Genomic DNA, 20162 nt, shown 5'->3' on the forward strand with positions numbered 1-20162 from the left:
CTTCTTGCCTGGTTTCAAAGTAACTTTTGACATATTTATGTTCTCTAACATGATAGCATTAAGGCAATGTAAATCAGAGATATATATGTAATGTCTCCAAGATGTTTTCTTGGAGAACATCACTTCCTTGTCTTGTCCCTGGGCCCCTTGTCTCCCCTATTTTATTTTTTATATTCTTTTTAAAAATTCTCTATGACCTCATTATTGCCATGGACTGAACGTGTCTCCCCAAAGTTCACCTGTTTAAATCCTAACCCCCAGTGTGGTGGCATTGGGATGTGTAGCCTTTGGGAGGTGATCTGGTCATGAGGATGGGTTCTCATGAATGAGATTAGTGCCCTGATAAAAGAGACCGCAGACATCTCCTTTGGCCCTTCCACCAAATGAGGACAGAGGCACAAGAACCAAGAAGCAGGCCTTCATACAATCTGTTGGGGCCTTGATCTTGAACTTCCCAGATTCCAGAAGAGTGAGAAATAGATTTTGTCTTTAGGATTCTGTGATAGCAGCCTAAATGGACTAAGACAATTATGAAACTGTCCATTTATCCACACACTAAGATTTTAAAGAAAACTCTATAACTTGCATCCAAAGTTATCATATTTCCTCTAAACACCAAATACGGAAATTTATTACTCCATCCTTTTTATTTTTTGTGACAACTTTATGGCATTATAATGTACCTGTCATAAAATTCATCCACTTGAAGCATACAATTAAATATATTCACACATTTGTACAGCCATCACCTCTATATAATTTCAGAGTATTTTCATCACCCCAAAAGAAAATACCACATTCAGAGACAGTCAGTCCCTATTCCCACTACGCCTATGCCCCTAGAATCTACCAGTCTTTCCTCTCTCTAGATTTACCTGTTCTGGAAATTTAGTATATATAGAAGCTCTACAACATGTGACCTTTGGTGTCTGGTTTTGCACACTCCGTGATGTGTCAAGATTTATCCCTGTTGCAGCATGTATCAATGCTTCTTCCCTTTTATGGACAAATAATATTCCCTTTTATAGATATGGCCATATTTTTTATCCATTTTCCAGTTGATAGATATTTATGTTGTTTACACTTTTTTGCTATTATAAATAATGTTGCTATGAACATTTATGTATGACTTTTTGTGTAAACAGATTTTCATTTCCCTTGGACATAGATCTAGGAGTCAAATTGCTAGATCTTATTGTAACGCTTTGTTTAAGAATTTTAGGAACTGCCAAGATGTTTTCCAAAATGGCTGCACCACTTTACAATTCCACCAAAAAAGTTGTTTAGTGACTTACTTAAACTAATTCAACCTGTGTTCTTTGTTGTGTGTCGCCGATGAAGATTCTTCTCGACTAACTTAGTGATCAGCTAATGATCAGACAGGTATTTCCTTAAAAGCCTCAAACCAATGAGTCTTTACTGATGGGCTCTGTGTGTTAGACTATGTCTACAATGCCTCATCACACAGTTAAAACTCTGCCTTACTCTTTACTTTTTTCTTGGGCAGAGCATCATTAACAGCCAAAGGGGAACGATCAGAGCCTTCTCAAAAGTCATTCCTGGGCATATGTGCAGCCTGGCATCTGGGCATGTTCTTCTGGATTTCCAGGAATATGTTGGACCTTTTCAAATCCCCCAGTGGATGTCTGGAGTAAGGCAAGTTAAAATGCCACAGAGCTTATTGTTTTCGTTGTGATTTAGCCATTTTTCTAAGCTTCATAATTGTTGTAAGCATTTGACTAATTCCCCAGAGTGTTAAACAAATTGATTCTGAGAATTACTGCCAGTGTTCTCATTGTTTTTATACAGATTTTCAAAGGTCCTTATTCCGCCATTCAGGAAGTGCCACTGTGGTCATCCCTTCGTGTCTGTTCCAGTGGTATCTTAAAGTCAACATTCCAAATGAACTCATTGTGTTTAATATCATCCTTCCTCTTTAATAATCTTCTTCTGCAGTCTATCTCAAAGAGTAGCTCCAATACCCATCAAACCGCACTAGCCAGAATCTAGAGGCTAATCTTTATACTTGTTTCTTTTTCTCTCTTTTATCTCCCGGCCCATATTCCATCTATCACCAAGTCCAGTGCATATTATTTCCTAAATGGTACTTGAATCTATCCACTTGTTAGAATCTCCAGGGAAAGTATCATGGGCTCAGGTGCTCAGAAACAGACTCCCAGATACTATAATAACCCTTTAACGAATGTACCTGAATCTGGGTCAACTCCATTTCATCATCTATCCACATATTAGATAGCATGGCATCTTTTAAGGGCAAAAACAGCTATCCCATTTTCGTTAAAATGTAATGCTTTCCTACTCTCTTAAGATAAAGCAGACATTCTTACCATGATCTTCATGGCCCACACTAACTTTCATCAGAATGTAGTACATATTCCTTCCCTCTACCTGCGCAATACCCCTCTTCTCTTGTTCTAGTGAACTTTTACTTTTTAAATCGGATCTCAAGTGTGACTTTCAGAGATTTTTCCAATTCTCTGACTGTGCCACATAGCACCATGTACTTGTCCTTCCTATCAGTTATTACAAGAGCAGTTTCACACTTGTTTATGTGATTATTTAATTAGTACCTGTCTCTTCTATTGGATTATAGGCTCCACGAAGACAGAGACCCTTTTTAATATTACTTGTAATTGTATCCATGATGCTAATTTTGTGCTCAGTAAACATTTGTTAAATAAATGAACCTTGATTAATCTATGCTGAGGCTATCCTGGAATAAGCAAAATTAATTCCTACTCTTCAGCCAACATGTTAAACAATGTAACTACCGAGCAGTCAAAGGGATCTGTCTGTTTCACCTTTGGTGTTTTACTCTTCATTGAAATATTAGTTGCCTTAAAAAACAGCAACAAACTATATAGACATCAGGCTAAATTAAACATGTATAAAATTTGTATGCTCGGGGTGCCTGGGTGGCTCAGTGGGTTAAAGCCTCTGCCTTTGGCTCAGGTCATGATCCCAGGGTCCTGGGATCGAGCCCGGCATCGGGTTTTGCTCAGCAGGGAGCCTGCTTCCTCCCCTCTCTCTCTATCTGCCTCTCTGCCTACTTGTAATCTCTGTCTGTCAAATAAAATAAATAAAATCTTAAAAAAAAAATTTGTATGCTCAATCTGAAGTTCACCTGTATACTCAGATTTTGACAATTATTTTGACAATTAAGTTCCTGATAGCACATTGTATGATTTTTCTATATTTAAGTATCAACCTAGAATACCAATAGCTAATAACTATATTCAATTTAACAGATATTCTCCAATCTAATGTCATGGAATTGATAAATTAAATTGCTTTATTACCTTGACTTGTTGAGGACTATCTGTTTTATCTTACTTTCTAGGTAAAGGTGGGATAATTCTAAATGTTTTTCTGTTACAGCAGAGAAAGCCACGGAAACCACTGATTTATGGTTAACTATATTCACAATAGTATGTTCTTTGGAAGGGAATATCACAGTCTTCTAAAATGTTACATTACTTCCTTACATTTGAATAGGTTGAAAAAGACATTTCCTGAGGATGGACTCAGGGTCTGTCCATTTGCTTCTAGCATCAGAAGCCCAGGGTATCCATTATACCTTATTCCAAAATGACCTTCAGAAATACCTGGTTTCTCTTCCAGAAAGTTTGCCAGCGTGACTTCATTTGACTTAGAATCATCATTTTTTTTAAAGATTTTATTTATTTAATTGACAGAGAGAGATCACAAGCAGGCAGAGAGGCAGGCAGAGAGAGGAAGGGAAGCAGGCCCCCTGCTGAGTAGAGAGCCCAATGCGGAACTTGATCCCAGGACCCTGAGATCATGACCTGAGCCGAAGGCAGAGGCTTAACCCACTGAGCCACCCAGGCGCCCCTAGAATCATCATTTTAAAACTAAGCATGTTGTCATCATTTAAAATGCTTCAGAAGATGGCTTTGGATTTTTTTTTTCTCAACTTTTTAAAGCATTCTAACTCTAGCCATCTCTAGAATGAACTGTGTCAATTTTGAATTTATTCCTGGTTAAAAAAAAATGCCCTTGCATATAGGCTGTACATTTGTTATTGAAAATAGTATTTTCTTTGGGAAATATGTATATAGCTTACAGTATTTTTTTCTTTAAATGTAGGAAAACTTGTTTTCTTCCTTCTTATGCTGATTTTTTTTCCTCAAAGGTACAAATGAACTGCCATTCTATCGTACTGCTCTCTCTAATTTCCCAGACGTTGTGCTAAATCTCTTACTGCTTTTGGGTAGTTTCCAAAATACAATGCTTGAATTAAACATATCCCCAGTAGATTTTACCCTTTAACTGCATCTTTTTCTCATTTTTATTCTGTGATGACATAGAACCTCTGAATGACTTTATTATATTTCAGAGCATGACTGTTATTTCCTGCTATTTTTGTCTTTTCTACTCAAAATAGAGTTTCTTATTTTTCTAGTATTTTTAGGATCAGAGCCCATTAGTACAAATGCAAAAGCTGCAAAAATTTTCAAGTAAACATTTCAGTACAGTAAATAACTACAAGAGAATAACAATATTTGGAACTTTTTTATTCGTTTTATTCTCTTTGTTAGATACATATGATGAAATAATTTCTATACCTAAATGTGTAAGATATGACCATCAAATATAATAACTTTTCAAGTGTTTCCTCACAAATCATTAAATAAAATTTTTCCTTTAGAATAGTTTTAGATTTACAGAAAATATAAAAATAGGACAGAGAGTTCTATTTATCCCAAACCGGTGTCCCATATTAATATATTAATATGATATATTGCTACAATTGATACAACAGCAATATTGATACTTTATCATTAACTGAATTCCATAGTTTATTCAGATTTCCTTAGTTTTTAACCTATGTTCGCTTTTGTTCCAGAATTCCATCCAGGAAATGACATTACATTTAGTAGTTACGTAGTCTTGGATTCCTGGTGGCTATGAAAATTTCTCAAATTTCCCCTTGTTTTTGATGACCTCAAGAATTTTGAAGAGTACTGGTCAGATACTTTTGGAATGCCTCTCAGTTGGGATTTTTTTCATGATTAGACGTGGGTTATATATTTTTGTAGAAGACCACTGAGGCAAAGTATCGTTCTCATCCCATCATATCAAGGGTACATGCTACCAATCTGACTTACTCACTTGTCGATGTTGACCTTGATCACCTGGCTTCAGTAGTGCTTGTCAGGTTTCCCTCCTGCCAAGTAACTCTTTTTTTCCTTTTTCTGTACTGTACTCTTCAAAGGAAGTCACTAGCACAGCCACACTTATGAAATGGACTGTTAGTTACGTTTCACCTCCTTGAGGGCAGAGTAGCTACATAAATTATTTAAAATTCTTCCTACTGGAGATGTTTCTATTTTTCTCCATTATTTATTTCTTCAGTCATCTATTTATATTAGTATGAACTCATGGAGATTTATTATAGACCTTGAGTTATAATCCAAGACCATTTATTTATTTATTTATTTACTCAAATGTTTCAGCTTTCATCATCCAGAGTACCTTTACTTGTCTCTTTGACATGCCCCTATTAATGTTTATTTTGCTTTTTTTTTTTTAACCATTTCTTTATTTTTTGGCACTATGAGATGCTCTGGGCTCACACCCCGTGTATTTCCTGCTCCAGCCATAGAATTAACCATTTCTCTGAGGAGCCCTGCTTCTTTTTACTGGAGGATGGTATAGAAACCAAGACCTAGGCATTAAGTGTTCTGTCATATTTTTTCAACCTAAAACAGACAAGACTAATATATATATATATATATATATATATTCTGCTATAATCTAAGCCAGAGATTGGCAAAGTTTTCTGTAAATGGCCAGATAGTAAATATTTTAGACTTTGCCACCATATGATCTCCGTCACAACTCCTAAATTGCTTCTAAAGTGAAAAAGCAGCCATAGATAAAATGTAAACAAATGGATATGGCTGTTTTTATTTAAAAAAATAGGTGATAGGCTGAATTTGGTATGCAAGTCATAGCTGTCTGAGCCCAGATATAAGCCAGATGTGTGGCATGTGCGTGTGTATGTGTATGTGTGTGTGAAAGAGACTGACAGAGACAGAAGGACGGAATGAGAAAGAGAGAGAGAGAGAGAGATGAATTAAAGGAAATAATCCTTAGAATAAAGGAGTGGGGGAGGGGTGTCCAGGTGTCTCAGTCCAATAAGCATCTGCCTTCAGCTCAGATCATGATCCCAGAATCCTAGGATCTAGTTCTGCATAGAGCTTTCTGCTCAGCAGGGAGCCCGCTTCCCCCTCTGCCTGCTGCTCCCCTTGCTTGTGCACTTGCGCACTCCTTCTTTCTCTCTCCCTCTGCCTCCCCCCCCACCCACTGCTCATTCTCCCAAATAAATAAATATAATCTTTAAAAGAAAGAATAAAGGAGTCAGGATTGAGCTCAGGTGGTCTCATTATACAGCCAGTGTTTATTGTATTTCACCCTAATGTCTTCTAGTCAATAACTCTTCAAATTACATTCCAGCAGTTCTTTGTATTTTCTTTCTTCAGCTTTCGGAAAGTAGTAGACAGTTTCATGGATAGAATTCTCAGACACAGTCACAAGTTGTATAACTGTAAAAATGCTGGGTCTTCGTGTCTTGCCTGGATGTCAGTCTTATTTATGTTGGGTCGCATGTTTATGGTTATAAACTCCAGATTATTAGTCAAGACATCAACCTAGCCAAGGAAACGGTTTGCTGAAATATGCTGTTGGCAAGAGACTTTCAAAGTAAAGACATTTTTCCAGCTCACACGGTTAGTGCGTAATAGGGGGCCTTTGTTTGCCGGCAAAAACAAGCAGGTGGAAGTGACAACTGAATGACAGTCTTTTACAGACTCTAACATGAGAAGACAATGAGGAAAGGCAGATATGACAATGTTGCCATAGAATTAAGTCCTCGAAGAAAGAGAAGAATGAGAACCAACGAAAAATGAAGAGACCTTAAGGTGAGCCAGACTGATCTCTTAGAACACTTTAAGTGCATTGCTGAACCAGATAATTTCACCCCACATCTGTTTATCTATCTTTTCTAAATAATATTTGCATATTATTCCTTAGCGTTAAGCCCTCACAGTCCCACATTTTTCTATGAATTTATAATTCTGGATGCTAAATCCATTGGTCCAAGCTCCTCTCACCAAGGCAGTCTGGCTACTGGAAATAAACTCCACTTGTTTCAGCCATGAAACAAGGTTACCTATGTGGTATCTATTTTCTCCTTCAAACTGTTGTAAGTCACAGGTAATCGATAGAGAGCTGGAGAAAGATAATGTATTAAAGGTAAGTCATACAATATTTCTTGACACGTTTGCTTTATGTGGGACATAAGAACTCTCTTATTATTGATTACACATTTTTCTAATTGTTCAAAATCTGTTCTCCAAAATACCAATGATCATTCTTAGACTGGTGTCAAATGAAATAAATCTTTCCACCCATTAAACCATTGATCGATGATAGATATAAACCCATAGTGGAGTATTTAAATGAAACACCAGTTCATATAACTATTGATCATTCATTATATATTTGCTTCTGGGTCAAGGATGAAGTCTGTGGGGAAAAGGACTAGAGCAGTGCCTTGGAAAAGTCAGGGAGGAATGTTATATTGTTAAATTTTGTGGTTCCTAGATAATGTTTCAGAGGAACGTAATAATAATAATAATAATTATTATTATTATTATTGCTAATACTATAACTGACATTAATAATAGAAATAATATAATCAAATAATAAGAACTATGTCTATCTGTCAGGAAAACAGAAACCACTAGATACCTGAAGTGCAAAAGGACTTAATGCAAGTATTAGTTATGAAGTTTTTGCCTTGAACCACTGCTGGTACCACTCTACTGGCTTTGTTCAGGAAAACACTGCCCCTCCCCTTTTTCTCCATGCTTAACATGAGTAGCTGACCCAGTCATGGAACAGACCCACCATTTAAGTTCCTACAACACAGCTGAAGATGAGGCTATCACTTGGCTGGATTTTACTGAAGGCTGGAGATACAGAAATGTTATCAAAACACAGAATAAGTTACAATTACAATAAAATACAATTACAATTACAATAAAATAAGGCGTGCACCACACTGGAGTGCACCAGTATGGGCCCCTCTTGAAGAGTCCCAGTGCACAGGGCACCTCCGAGCTTTGTTTCCTACCTGCCTCTAAAGGGCCAAGGCCAAGTTACAATTACCACAGAGCATGTTTTGGAGTCTAAATGTATTCATCAGGGTCCTGGCCCACCGCCCAAGCTCCAGTTAAAGAGTCCCTCTCTCACCCCAATTTAAGGCTGAATTTCCCAGATTTTATTTCCTTTCCCTTACCAAGAAAAAGTATTCAAAATGGGGGATGCAAAGGATGACTTTTTGTCCTGTCCATGATTTACTAGAACACTAATGGGTCTACTCGAAGCTTATTTGATTGTCTAAGAAGATTCAGTTTTGTTTGATTTACTATTTACTATTGATAAAGTTCCAGACTTTGTGCAGTTAGATGTAACCTTTAGAAGACTGTTAAATTGCAAATGATTTTTGCTCAGTTAAGATACAAATGATTTCTGCCTGATAGAAAAGATAACCCCAAAGGTTATGTTTTATGGCCCTGGAGGATATTAAACAGTTTTGTATTTAATTTAGCAATGCCATTTCAGCATTTTTTTCTTTCTGTGTCTACGCACACTTTGATCCTTCCTGTACTCCATTGAATGAGTTTAACCCTTGGCTTAGTCTCTCGTGAATGTTTTTGATATGAGCTTACTTTAATGTTTTTTATGAGTTATATTTTTAACTTGTAGAAAATTATACTTTGATACTCTGGCTTCTTCACAAGATTAGTACAAATAGAAACATCCACTTGCTTCAGAGCAAGACTCACCATCAGAATTACACCTAACATTTGTGAGGCCACGAAGACATGATAAATGTAAGTCCATACACAATAAGATTAAATATTTTAAAAAGTTACAAAAAGTCATAAAAGTTACAGGCTATTAAATGAAACCCTGTCCTTCTCTTTACCTTGACAAGCATCCCTTCATGATGAACCCATTGAAAAATATGCACTAAGCTTTGATAATTTCTATTACAGAAAGTCAGCAATATATCAAAAATGAACAAACTTAAATATGACACATGCTTGGTTAGTCTATTGAAAGGAGCAAAGTATTTGGATGAGTAATAAGGCAAAATAAATAATAAATTATTAAATATTTATTTCATATCACAAGTTTCTAGCTTCCATGTCAGTAGAATTACTCATTTTATTGTTATAATCAAGGTTTTCAAATTATTTGTACCCTACTGGTAGTAATGCCAAATTAGACCTTTGTCAAATCATCACAGTGCTTCAATAGGATTTATTTGCTTTAATAACTTCAATTTGGAAAAAATCAGAATTGTTTATAAATTGATAATGTACTAGTTGGAATTATAGAGTGTTTGAACATTGTATTGGGGGTAATATTTGAAAAATCTACACTTAGTAGAAGCTATTAAAATACTTAATTTAATTATATAATTTTGTATTACCCATATCAAATTTTTACCATTTCATAAGGCAACATCTAGAACAATACATGTTTCTTTGACTTCTTTTAATGCTAAGATAAAGAAAATTTAAAGTCACAGTATATGCCTCAGTTTGCTCAACCCTATCCCATCAAGACCATACTTTGAATTTATAATAGCTAGACAATAGTATCTGTAGACATTAGTTTCAGTATTATTTGTATATGGATCTTCTCCTTTATAGTTACACAAATATTTTCAATTCCTTAATTTCTTCATACCTTATTTGCATAAAAAACTGCATGTGTGTAGTTTTTTTTTTTTAAATTAAAGGCCTATTCCCTCTAAATTTTGAAATAGTGTGTTTTAGACTGTCTAAAATTGAAGCATCCAACCTTTGATTTGTTTACGTATTTAGGTGCTTTCTAACATTCAGTGTCAAGCAAGAGTTCATACCACACCATTGTACGTAGCACAAGATTAAAACTGTTTTCATTTCAGGTCAAAGACTATAATTCATTCTTTTGTTGTTGGTATTTAAAAGATTGTTTTAATATTTTAATACCTTTTCTACTTACTGACCTTAATCCCAGTGGAGCTTTTGGATAGAAGATGAATATTTTCTGCAATTAATTTTGTGCAGCACGTGTACAACAATTTTGAACATTACCTGTAAAAAAGGGACAGATTCTTAAAATAATGATAAACATTGAAATCTCAAATGACCATCACAATCTAAAGATTTGATACTATTTCAAGGGTCCAACTCCACATTTGTCCATAATCCATGAGATTCTCAGACCTATTACAGAATTGGTCAAAGAAGATAGAAGAGTCCTTTGCTTAAGACAAATTCTTCATAATTTGGCTTTCTGAGGGAATGTGTGAACTAACTCATTTCATTTAACAAGATAATAAATGTAATATCTTGGTGTAATATTTGGATAACATATGAAATACAGGAGTTTTATGAATCTCTCCCCAAACAGAGCAAGATTCAAGCATGCCCTTTTCTCAGCACTTTTAGAGTTCAGGGTCTGGTTTCACCCATCATGTCTAATTTCACCCATCATGTCTCGTTTTCCTGCACTTCCTTAGTGTGGCTTATTTTAACACCATGTAATAGACATTTTCACAGGGAGTCCGAGAGTGGTTATAGGGTGGGATTTGGCATTTATTTCACCAAATATTTCAAAACATTTTTACACTGTTGGCCTAGTTGAAGTCACATTTGTTTGTTCGTTTGTTTTTGTTCGCTTATTTGTTTTCAGTAGTTTCCAGTGGGCTCACACATTAGCACAAAAAGCAATTCTGGGTGTTTGGCCATAATTCTTGAATTTAGTACTGTTTCCTGAGCTTGCCTTTGACATTATTAACTTGAATCATGTATTTTATGAGTCTTTTAATTAATTTAAATAAAGTAAAATAAAACATTTAACTACTTTTTGAAATTTCAATGAAATCTTACTAAGAGATTTTCAAAGAAATCTTACTGCTTGCATACCTAAGAGAAGGAATATGAGAACTTGGTTAACTTGTCTTTTCTTCCACCTTCTGCCATTCTTCACCACTTAAATCATCCCTATCTTTGGAACTACTATGTCTGCCTCAAACTTCAGCAGCAGCACAGCATGGAAATCTACTACCAACACCTACTAACAACAGTTGCCTTTGTTTCCAAGACACCAACACACAGGGCAAGAGATGTGGAGCTTTTCCCGATGAGGGTTTGTGATATGTGGATCCCTGGAAGGGGCTGGACGCATCATTTACTTCTTGGTTAAAGATCAGATACGCCTTACCTCAAGTGAGGGAGACTCACCTCTTATTAGTTTATGAGTAACTTCCCAAAGAACAATACATACTCTTTATAAAGGCAACTACTTTGCCTTTGCAGGGCATCCTGTTTTAAGCATACTCAAGACAAAACAAAACAAAACAAAACAGAGAGAGAGAGAGAGAAAGAGGTGGGTTTTGGCCAAAGGAAAGAACAAGAAACAGAGCTCTGATTTAAAAGATCCAAATAATTGCCCCAGTTTCCTTTGGAACAAAAAACAGGAGGCAGAGAACTTGCTTTGTTTATGTGTAACTGAAGAGCCTAGGAATGTGTCTCCTTTCCCCAACAAAGCATCTGTGCTTTAAAGGACTATTTGAATTCTACCCTTTTCTCCCAAGTTTCTTTCCAGGTCTCAATTTTATCTGACTTCAAAATACAAGAATAGTATTTTTTCCAAGTTGAGATCTAAAATTGTTAATGAGTCATTTTTTTTTCAAGACATCCATTCATCCATATAAACGTGTTGTATACTGAATCTATTTCATTTCAGCCACTATTCTAGCTGCTGGGAATAAAAATGCACAATCGATGCTTTTGGTCTTTTAAAGGATACATGACTTTGCCTGGCTTATTTATATATCCAAGTGAAAATATTTCTGTAGGCAAGGTGCCTTGGGAGCACAGAAGGGATCTATTAGACAAGCAGGCATAGCATCCATTCCCCATGCTATTTCTCCAGAGTAATGAGAATTAAATTCAATTCCCTATATTAATCTGCATTCATCTTTTGATTATTGATGACCTTGAACCCATGAATAACCACAATTCAGCTAAGGGATTGGAGAACCCAGCTGAGACCCCTCTCCAATAAAATATTGAAGCCAAGAAAAAAGAAATCCAGCACATTTACAGCCACATTTTGACAAATACCCACAACTGTCCCCATTGTACACAACTGTTTTTTCTGCCAGAGGCATCAATGGATTATCTGTTGTTTCTGATAACTTGTATTGTTATTCATCTCTTTTTATGGGTAAAACTGTGGATTGAAAATAGCACAATTAAGCTGGAAGATAACACAATATCTTTTAGGAATTAATGTGAAGAATACAACTTGTTAACTCTGTATAGCCATTGGATTTACTGTTTATATTTCTAACACATGTAAAAAGGTCTGGGTGTATTTCTGAGTTTACGTTCAACAGCCCAGAAAAAAATGCTGTGAATGCTGGTCCTTGAGGATTTACTGGAGTGATCAAAAATAATGAACTTGAGAGGAAAAAAATCAATAACATTTATTTTGAATCATCTGAATCAGAGGATGTAGTAAATCACGGATTCCTTTTTTTGACAATATACTGAATGTATCTATGAAATTTTATTTACATGAAAGGATAAAAATCTTATTACATATTCATTCTATAGCTCCTCAACAGCAATTAATACTAACCACATTTATATAGTAAAGGCTTGTCGACCACTTCTTCTACACTGTTAGTATTTCCCAGTGACCCAAGTCTCTCTATACCTCATCAAGTAGCCCAAAACATGTTCGCATATATTATGCCATTTATGCTCATAATAGCCCCTATGAGATACAGGGGATTATTATTATCACTTCCTTGGAAATAGGGAAGTGAGGCAACAATAGGTTAAATGAATAGAGGCAAGCATAAACTGATTTACAGCTTCAAAGTCCTGCAAAATAAAATCATGCTTAGTTTACAATTTATTTTCAGAAATAATGGTTTCCCAGGTGTTTTTAAAGACAATATTTATCGCCTTAGACTTTATCTGATAATTATAAAATGTAGTGGTTTTTCAATTACCCTGGAGGCTCATATTTTACTTCTGGAGGTATACCCCACATAAGAAAATAATGCCCGAATGATGTGTATCTAAATAGTACTATGATTTTGATCAATAACTAACATATGAAGAAAATTCAACAATTTCCACTTAGGCATGAATAGCTGAGTAATTAACTTATGGATAAATGTCAAAAAGGCAATTCACGTTTCCTGTTGTGGCTCTACTATTCTGAACAGACCTCGCATAATCATTCCCTTTCAAATTTGTCATATTGAGAGATTTCATGAAGATGTGAACAGCTAATATATAATTCAGATCACTGGTATAACCTTGGTTCCAATAAAATCCAGGCAGGAAAAGTCCAATATGCTTTAGTTACACAAAGAAACAACAAAAACTCGGACAATAAATAAGATGATCTCTAAACCTTGCCTTAATAGACAGTCTGCTCTTGTGAGGCAACCTTTGGGGAATGGTTTAATTTATGTCCTAGCCTAAGGGGGTATGCCACAAAGGCTCTCAACCTGTGTTCCACAATTTGACTCCTTCCCTTCATCTCTTCCCAGTATTGACATTATTTTTTCTTTGCTGATCTGACTGTATAAAAAGTTTAAAAAGTCAGAAGCAGGATGACAGAATCCTTTGTTTACTTTCTTCTGCTTTTTTTTTTTTTTTTTTTAGTGAAAATGGTTACGTACCTATATTTTGAATATGATTACATTATAGGATTATCCACTTCTAAAATATAGTTTCTAGAAGGAAATTCTGTCAGTAGGCACCTATAGCCCCTTATGAGCTTTCATTCTTTTGTGGGGATGTGCACGCCTCTCTTCTGTACTGATAAACCTTAGCTACATCCACGGAACCTCCGTGTCTATGTCCTAGTGAGAGCTGCAGAAGACTTGAACGCAACTGAGCAGTACTTATCAAAGGCAGAGGTTAATGCCCTGGTGAAGTAGTTTACCTGGAAATGGAAGGGCACCTGGAATGAGGAAATAAATACATAACATCTGGCACATTGCCAGAGTAGCACATCGAAAGCGTTAAGTAAACCGTGGTGACCTGTTCTTCCTTCCTTTAGATTGTGGACATCAGCTAAGTCATTGTCCCATGTATGGAATATCATCCTCTACAGTGAGCCTGTGTAAAAAGCTCAGAGAGGAAATTTTTAGCTCTCTGCACATCGAGGCTTAATAACCACCCTCCTAGATGTCAATGACTCAGAGTCACCGGATGCATCAGGTTGGGTTGACTTCTTCATTTACACACTTAGTTTTTCTAAATGACTAGCTCATTTGCTGTCCATACAGAGCAAAAGAGCTTTGGTACTCCCAGGCACTTGAACTTCTTCTCATGGGCTCTTTTTAAAAATCTGGTTGTGAAAAGAATAATTCTTCTTTTCATATCTGTCAATAAAAACAACTGTGATAAAAATGAGAGTGTTCAGTGAACATAATACTGAAGATATTTTCAAATCTGAATCACACCGGCTTTACATGTCTCCATGCCTGGAGCACGGCTCGGAGCCAAACGCAGAGAGGCAGACACCAGCGTGAATCACCACATTCATAAATCAGTCTTGTGATGGAAAACTGTTTTGACTGGATTTGGACCAGGCCTGAACATTGGAAGGGGGAACAGTGTGAGCGACAACACAGAGGAAGCCGATCGGGTTCTCTGGGACCAAACTGGTTATAGTTCTTCCCAAACTTCACTAATGTTTTTGAGGGCAGCTGTCTTTGGCTACTTATTTTTAATTTTGCACAGCGCCTGGTGCAGTGTGAGCTCACCCAGGAAAGCACACTAACAGGTGGTAAGTCACACTAATAAGGTAAGGAGTCTCCCTTGACCACCTAATAGAAAGTGATCAATTCCCTAGGCGCTGCCTAGCCCATCGCCCTGTTTACTTTGATATGTAGCTGTTATCGCCATCTGACATCTTCTAGTTCATTTGGTTTCCTGTTATTCTCTGGTGTCCCCACAAAGGCAGGGCCCCCAGCACACAGTAAGCTGTCTGAGCTATTCTTGTCATAAAGTAATTATTTGTTATGTGAATAAATACTTGAAGAATGGTAAGGGGTTTTTTGGTTTCTGGTTTTCAAGATTGTATTTATTTATTTATTTGGCAGAGAGAGACACAGCAAGAGAGGGAACACAAGCAGGGGGGAGTGGGGAGAGGGAGAAGCAGACTTCTGGCTGAGCAGGGAGCCTGATGCGGGTCTCAGTGCGGGACTCCATGTGGGGCTTGATCCCAGGACCCTGGGATTATGACCTGAGCCACCCAGGTGTCCCAAGAATGGTAAAGTTTTTAAGGGTTTCCTCTTCAGGAAAGTAATGATTGTTTTCAGGCTTCCTTCCTTCCCTTCATTTCTCTTCTTTCCTTCATTCTGTGTGTGTGTGTGTGTGTGTGTGTGTGTGTGTGTGTGTCCCTCTTCTTCTTTTCTTTTTCTTTCTTTTTTAATCTTTACCCAGTGTTTGATACAGGACAAGAATATTGCTAAGAATTTGTGGTTATAAAGATAAAAAGCTGGGACAGTAACAATGCCTGAGTATGTTCCTCAGATCATAGATCTCGGGTTCTTTTCTATTTGAGGATGACAATGACAAGACACATTCACATATACTTATTTTAGTTTAAGAACATGAGGATACTTTATTGTTAGCTTTCACTGAGGGTGCCCTGTACGAGCTCTCCAAACAGAAGGAATAGGAATTGTTGTGTATCTGAAAAGTCTGTGAGTCACCATTGTATTGTCTGTCGTCTTTTTGCTAGTGAGGACATCAGCATGCCCAGGCAGCCGGCAGAGCAGACCAAGAGTTTGTGTGTCTCCATCAAGCTGTCCTTAAAAGGAGGCCTAGCACCCCCACTTTTTAAGTGACCAAAACAATTGAAACTATGGTTGTTCTGTCATCACCAGAGTTGCTCAGCTGGCTCACGTCAGTTCTTCCCAGTCAATAATACTGTTCAAATACAAATCAACAGGTACCTCATCATTACAAATCATTTTCATTCTAGGACCTAAAACCTTTTCCGATTGGGATTGGTGACCAACCAGAGAGTCTCAGCAACAGGTAAATGTTATCCAATAAGCCAGGCCTGAAATATTCCCAGCATCTTTGGTGGTCATAGGCACAAACCCTACATAAAAGAATTTATAATAGTAAAGATAGAACAGCAAAAATGAGAAGCTATAAAAAAAGCTTATTTTCTATAGAAGCTTATTTTCTATATTTGGGTAGTGCTTAGTAGTCAAAGCTTTCTCTGGAGTTTCTTCCAAAGACAGTCTTCCTTAATCTTCACAACACACCTATGACAGAAGCATACTTTATTTACTAACACAAATGTGCAAGGAGCAATGCCAGTAGTGGTGACATTCTGTCCAAGTCTTCCTGAAGAAATCAAATCAATGGACCCTTCACAGAGAAGGTGAGGTTTGGAGAGAAGACCTGAAGAATGATTAGGAGTTTGCGAGTCATATAAGCATCCCAGTCAGATGGAAAAACACGGTGTTGGGAAAGATACAGTTTGGAGGAAGTGGAGGCAACTAAGGCTTAATTGCTTCAAGGAATAAAAGCACAAAGTGCCTTTTGAACTATGCTAAAAAGTAGAGACTTCATAGTGTAAGTGATGGGGAACCACTGAAAAATTATGAGCAAGATGTGACTATATTATTTGCTTAATGAAAAAAACAAAACAGGGGTGCCTGGTTGGCTCAGTGGGTTAAGTGCCCAAGTCTTGGTGTTGGTTCAGGGTATGATCTCAGGGTCATGAGATTGAGGTCTGGGTCGAACTCTGCAATTAACATGGAGTCTGCTTGACATTCACTCTCCCTCCCCTTCTATTCCTCCCCCAACTCATGTCTGTGCATGCCCTCTCTCTCTCAAATAAAGAAATAAATAAAATATTTAAAAGTAAAGAAAATAAAACAAAACACCCTGTGGTAATGGAAGACAGGTTGGAGTAATACAGAAGAAGACTACAGACTTCTTTTTTTATATGCATAGATACAGATAGAGAATCAGCTGCTGTCACAAATATGAGCTTCAAGGACACAGAGTCCTGGGTTCGACAGCTAACTGTAATACTTAGTAACTTTTTAACTGTGGAAATATTGTTTAACCTTTTATAAATTCTGTTTTTCCATAAGTGAAATATAAATGATAACAGTACTTATTTCATCATTGTTTAATGGTTTAATATGATAGTGACTATATACTCCTTAGCATAATGCCTTGAACATAGTATGCACTAAAAAATAACCTTAGTATTATATAAAATGTATCATTTAGTATCTGCACATAGTTGTTTCTCAGAAAATGGTAGTCTTTACAGGTATATTTATAAATAACAACTTTATCAGTGTATTTTTCTACATACCTTGGTTGTAGTACCAGAATGTATTATAAAAGAAGAAATTAGATGACTGGCTGAAAAACAAAGTGCATGGAAAAATAACACTCCAAGGACTCTTTTTCAAAGGTGAAAGCCAAAAACGAATACTCTCTCTCCATGCATCCCCATAATGTCTCATAAGTAACCAGAGCCCTTCCATAACAAATCAGAGAAGGTCCCACATGTTGTCCACGAAGAGACATCTGATGAAAGCAGGAAGAAAACTCTATAAGCTGAGATATTTCAAAAATTAGGCGGTGGAGCTGATTATGCTACAGGCACTATGGTGGTGACCTCAGCATAAAGCACCAGTAGAAAACTTTCCCTCTTTTGTAGACAATCTGGATGGAGCTACAGTAATGCCGAAACAAGGGATATGGCAGCATGAGAATGGTTCTTATAATAGTTAATGTTTAACATAAACTCTCTTAGAGGTGTCTGGGTGGCACAGTCAGTTAAGCATCTCACTCTTGACTTAGGCTCAGGTCATGATCTCAGGATCCTGAGATGAAGTCCCAAGTTGGGCTCCACAGTCAGTGGGGAGTCTGCTTGAAGATGCTCTCCTTCTGCCCCTTCCTTTTCCCCTACTCTCAAAACCTCTCTTTCTCTTTCTAAAATAATTAAATAAATCTTAAAAAACAAAATAAAAATCTCTTAAATTAAAAATCTCTTAAATCTCTTAAAAATCTCTTAAATTTGATTCCATAGGACTTAAAAATAGGTGTGTGGTAATGGCGCCAACATAAATGTATCAGATTTCTTTTCTTTTTTTAAGGATTTTATTTATTTATTTGACAGACAAAGATCACAAGTAGGCAGAGAGGCAGTGGGGGGGTGGGTGGACAGGCTCCCCACTGAGCAGAGAGCCCAATGTGGGGCTCGATCCCAGGACCCTGGGATCATGACCTGAGCCGAAGGCAGAGGCTTTAACCCACTGAGCCACCCAGGCACCCCTGAATCAGATTTCAATAAGAAAAAAAAATGACTCTAAGTAATCCAAGAAGGAAGAGATTTAATACAAGGAAGTCATAACTTGGAAAACCACTGGGTATGTTGGAAGAATAAAGATCAGGAAAAGGCTCTAACTCTCAGGTTTGCTGCTAGCTTTCTGAGACTCAAACAACTTCAGGATACGTAGGGATTCACCACGTATGTTCATATCTGTCTCCAGCCTCAAAGCAGATAACTTGCAGGAGAATCCTCAGACGCCATTGTAAAATTTCACATCTGCTAAAACTCACATGCATCCCACTGTCAATCCAGGAGCAATGGTTTGTATTTCTCACAGAAGGGCTTTTCATCGGTAATTCTTGGCCACAATTCAATTGGCCTAGCCAGAGAATAAAATGATTCAGGAATGTTGCAAAATTGCCAACAACCAGAGATAATAATGAACAATAACTCGCATACTGATCCAGCTTAGTGTGACAAAGACATTAATAAAATTTTTAACCTCTGTGTGTGTATGTGTGTGTGTGTTTTATTTTGTTAAATCAGGATGGAATTTATTGGTACAGGTATGTGTTATCATATGACACAGCAATTCCACTCCTGGAAACATATCCAGGGCAAATGAAAACATACGTCAGCACAAAAACTTGTCTATGACTGTTTACGGCAGCATTATTCATAATAGCCACGCTGTGGAAACAATCTACATTATCAGTCAACTGATGAATGGATAAACAAATGTGGTATATCCATACAGTCCTATCTGTCCACAAAGAGAATAAAGTATTGATACATGTTACATGAATCTTGAATATACCATTGTGAGTGAAACTAGATGAAACAGACTACATATATTATACGATTCCATGCATCCATAAAGTCCAGAATGAGAAAATCCATAGAGACAGAAAGTAGATGGTGAGTCCTAAGGACTGAGATAAAAGAAGAATGAGTAATGATTGAAACAGGGTTCCTTAGGGAGTGATGAAATGTTCTAAAATGAGATAATGGCGAACATATTAAAAACTACTGAATTGGGGGCGCCTGGGTGGCTCAGAGGGTTAAGCCTCTGCCTTCGGCTCAGGTCATGATCTCAGGGTCCTGGGATCGAGTCCCACATCGGGCTCTCTGCTCAGCGGGGAGCCTGCTTCCTCCTCTCTCTCTCTCTGCCTGCCTCTCTACCTGCTTGTGATCTCTGTCTGTCAAATAAATAAATAAAATCTTTAAAAAAAAAAAACTACTGAATTGTATACTATAGATGGTTAAATTTTATGGCATGTGAATTATATCTCAATAAAACTAATTTATAAAATAGCAGAAGTGAAACTTGAAAAAACAACAACAACAACAAAAAATTCCACCTAACAATAAAATGCATGCCACTTATCTCTTATGTGGACATAAGAAGTATTATGTTTAAAAATACAAACCATAAAACAATGAAATGAGATTTTTTAAATTCACAGAAGGGATTTAGAGTACTTTATGAGTTAGATCGTAAATGACGAGATGGCAAAAGCCTTTATGCTTTGTACTATCGTCAACATGGTGCTAACCCCACTCTATGCCAGATGCTTACTACATACTTTTAATAGTGCTTCTCTCAGTTCCCCTCCAGTGCTGCAATATTAAGAATGTGCAATTCTGGGCACCAGAGTGGCTCAGTCAGTTAAGTGTCTAATACTTTAGACTCAGTAAAA

At 36.9% G+C, this 20162-nt stretch overlaps 1 long non-coding RNA gene across 1 annotated transcript in view; it reads right to left on the bottom strand.

Moving 5' to 3' along the window:
* Positions 1-6409: 6409 nt before the first annotated feature.
* The window catches only part of LOC106004531, an 81031-nt gene continuing 67278 nt past the window's right edge, over positions 6410-20162 (bottom strand). Inside the window, exons 4-5 of the long non-coding RNA XR_006607527.1 lie at positions 10112-10199; positions 6410-6695 (exon numbers count right to left, since the gene is read on the bottom strand). This is a non-coding gene — a long non-coding RNA (uncharacterized LOC106004531). The remainder of the gene's footprint in view (positions 6696-10111; positions 10200-20162) is intronic.

The sequence above is a fragment of the Mustela putorius genome, unplaced genomic scaffold (genome assembly GCF_011764305.1).
Source record: "Mustela putorius furo isolate JIRA1106 unplaced genomic scaffold, ASM1176430v1.1 tig00000640_pilon_pilon_pilon, whole genome shotgun sequence".
Classification (NCBI taxonomy): Eukaryota; Metazoa; Chordata; class Mammalia; order Carnivora; family Mustelidae; genus Mustela; species Mustela putorius.